The sequence below is a fragment of the Poecilia formosa genome, unplaced genomic scaffold, assembly GCF_000485575.1.
Source record: "Poecilia formosa unplaced genomic scaffold, Poecilia_formosa-5.1.2 Scaffold129, whole genome shotgun sequence".
Classification (NCBI taxonomy): domain Eukaryota; kingdom Metazoa; phylum Chordata; class Actinopteri; order Cyprinodontiformes; family Poeciliidae; genus Poecilia; species Poecilia formosa.
The window spans coordinates 225,576-229,428 of NW_006800068.1; positions in this window are offsets into that span (position 1 = coordinate 225,576).

The following is a 3,853-nucleotide window of genomic DNA, read 5'->3' on the forward strand; positions in this document are numbered from 1 at the left end:
TCTTTTCTATGCATTTGTTTTTCATATGAAAGCTCACATGCTCTTCACCTGTAGGAAAATAAAAAATTCAGAGTGCAGCTTTATCAGCATATAGGATTCTCCTTTTCAAGTAATGCCAAAGGGCTGAAAATCAATGCTCTCTTATCTTGTCAGCTGTCACATGACTGAACAGCAGCATGGAGTGTGCTTCTCCTCACAGATGTCAGGAGCGATTCATAAGCATGCTGAGAATTTTCTGCTTTTCAGTGCCTGGTCAGAAAATCAACTTGGTGCTGCACATTTTCTGAAGGCATTCAGGGTTTATGCTAATGAGGGAACTGGAACAATGTCATTCCTGCTTAGCAGGGAGTCCAGGAAAAAAAATAAAAAAAGGAAAAAGCATCATGCAGCCATGAATCTGATGTCATTTAGGGCAAATGCAACGAGGCAGTGCAAGCTTAGGTGACAGCGGAGAGTTGAACTGTGGGCAGAGTGTTAACCGAAAGCATCCGCGCTGACAATTAACTGGCATTTCACAGCCGCAGCGCACACCAAGCGCTCGCACAGAAACAGGGATATTTAGAATAATGAGCATCATCTATGCAAGCTGTCTTCCCTCTGGTTATAATCAGAAACCCACTCGTGCTTCCTCCCACACACAGAGTGTGATCTCGGTGCGGCATGAAATCACTGTTCCGTGCTAGACAAACAGCCAGCGTCACTGGCATCTGGACAACAGCTGTCTAACCTCTGTGTTGTTTATCACCTCGCGGCACTTTGTGTTTGCCTGATAAAATGTTGGTTGTTTTTACTTTTTATTTTTTACAGCCACATCTCTGAGATCTAAAGGGACGCTTTCAAAGCAGACAGAGATGAAGTGCGCTCAAGAAGTGACTTCTACAGTTGCAGGCAATTAAAATTCACCGACTCAAAATCCCTCAATAATCTCCAGACTTCACAATGGTGCAGAAGTAATGAAGTGAGTGCTACAGTTTATTTTAAAATGCCGTTCTTTTCCCTTTTTTTAGCAGACAAGCACAGCACAGCAACCACTTTAAGATGAATTGCATCATGCATCATGCATGAGCTACAACACGCGCCACACGGAGAGTATTTGTGGCTCTGTTAATGCGCAGTTCTGTTTCTGTTCAAACACACGCAGCCTTGCTTTCAACAAGTGATGAAAAGCAGGGAAAGAGGCCGGCTATGCAGGGCGAAGTGTGTTTGATGGGGTCAGCCGGCGTGTTGCTCAGCGAGACACAAGACAAGGCGGCTGCTGAAGGTCCGGATTTCCACATTCATTTGAATCAGTTCAGCGTTGATGTCCTGTGACGGTTATATTCAGTAAATTGGAAAGTATGTCAAGGTGAGTTTCAGCTAGCAGGTATGACATGTACTTCCCATTAAAGCAGCAATTTTGAGCTTTAACATTATAAGATTAATGTTATTTTATTCCCATCCCAGTTTGAGAGATCCTTTAGTCTCCATGGCAACCATTCAACTGTGCAAAACGCCTGAGTGGACCTAGCTCCGCCTTCGAGGATGGAGCCCCTCCTCAGAGCTGCAGTTTTCAAGTTTCCGACGTTCTGCCTCACAGAGCGGCTCCTTCAGACTAGCCAGTAGCAATTAGCAAACACTTGGTGGAACTGTGCATCGGCCTAGCTTGTTAAAGGAGATACTTCCCAGTGAAACCCTGGTAAAAACGTGGGTAAAGGGTTAACAGAGGAGCCATGTTGTGATGACTTCCTGAGGGTGGAGTTCTTAAAGGGACAGAGACCCAATTTCAAGGCATTTTAGCATTTCATAACATCTGAAGGTAACAGTTACTTGATTGTGTTGTAAGATGTAAAATAGTGTGCAAAACGGGCTTAGCTCCGCCTTCAAGACAAAGCTACATTTTCTGAGCCTTCCTCATAACTTCCCCACTCAGCTCCTTCAGACTAGCCAGAAGAAATTAGCAAACACCTGGTGGAACTTCACATCAGCTATTGCTCAGTAAAATGTTGGTAAAAATATTAAAGGATTAATACAGGAACGATGTTATGATGACTTCCTGTTGGTGGAGTTTCAGAAAGAGCAAGAGCTTCTTAAAGAGACAGACGCCCAATTTCAAGGAGTTAAATTACAAAGTCAACATTAAGAGTCCACTTTTTCTGATTTTACTCTTTATAGGTATATGTTTGAGTAAAACGAACATTGTTCTTTTATCCTGTGAACTTCTGACATGTATCCGAAATGCCAAGCAAAAAATTTGTATTTATTAGCAGAAAATGAGAAACAGTTAAGATAATGAAAAAGATTTAGTGCTTTCAAACCTCAAATAATGCAAAGAAAACAAGTTCATGTTCATTTAGAAACAACAATACTAATGTTTTAACTCAGGAAGAGTTCAGAAATCAATGTTTGGTGGAATAACCTCGAGTTTTTAAATAGTATTCAGTCCAGTGCTCTCTCAAGTTTTTCCAGTGCTGAATATATGCATATATGAAGCATTTTTCTAACAGCTGGAGGTAACAGTTACTTGATTGTTCTATGAAATTATTCTGTGTCTGGAAAACACATAGCACTGTCCCTTTAAACCCACATTTTGGTTTCCAACAAGAGCTTTTTTATTGATCTGCAGTAATATTTAATTTTTAATTGTGTTTTCATGACCTGTTTGCATAAAACCATCATGATTAAGATACATAAGGTATTAAAACATCAGTCTAATTAATCTAAGGTGTTTCCTTTGGTGATGGAGTTTTTAAAATAAATTTACTTTCCCATACTTTTGTAATTTATTGATTAGTTCTGTACATTCACCTGGTTGTTCAAGTGATAAAATGCTAAGACGGCCTCAAATAGTCAATCCAAAGCAAGGATAAGTTTTCTCTGTAAGTGAGAGTTCTCTTCTTGAACAGAAGATCTCTGTTGGAGGGCAAACTGGCTTGCAGCAGATTACACACCTGTCTGCAATCACCTTATCAGTGAGATGATTGCAGAAGAAGTGTCTGGAGATTTAAGGAGCTGTTGGGCGGCTCGCTGTCGCCTGATGGTCAGCCTTTCCTGTTTGAAGGTTGGTTTGGTTTCCACACCAGTTCCTCTGTCAGAACTCTCCTTCCTGCTTTGAAACTCTGTCCAATCAACACCTGGTTTTCCCTGATCTGTCAGATTTGTTCTGAGTGCCTCTTCTTCTGAAACTCATCTCCTCATCCTGTCACCTGATCTCCTTTTCCTCCATCTATTCCTCCTTTGAAACGGTAAGACATGCCTTTTTATTCTCTGTCCTGTGATTCTGCATCTGGGTCATAAAATTACATACAGAGATGCTCATTTTCCTGGTGCTTTTATATCGATACCGTTCAAATCTGGAGTAACCAGCTGTCATATGAAGACCTTTGAGGTTTGTTAAAGAACTTGGTGAACAAACGGCATCAAAAGACCAAGAAACACGACTTGAATAGTGCAAATAACAGCAGGGATGGTTCTAAAGTCTAACAGGAAGGATCCATGTTAATGCTACTTTGTGTACCTCTGACTGACGCTGTTCAGCAACAGTTTCATTCTAAAAATGAGTTTTTTTTTGGAAGCGTCACTTGAAGAAAAGCATTGTTGGATGCGTCTAAAGTTCAAGTTTTTGGGAACAGACGTTTAGTACCAGCTGTGAAGGAAGAGAAATATACCAAACACACCATGCTTACTGTGAAATATGGTGGCTGAATCTTTTCTCTTCAGAGTGGAAACTAGTCAGAGATGATGGGGAGGTGGTTGTAGCTGAAATAAATGTGCAGTGAAAGCTATAAAAGGATGTTTTAAAAAATGGTTCAGACCAAAAATTGATGTTTAGACACTCTCCATCATGTCTGAGCAATTCTGGAAAGAAGAATCCACA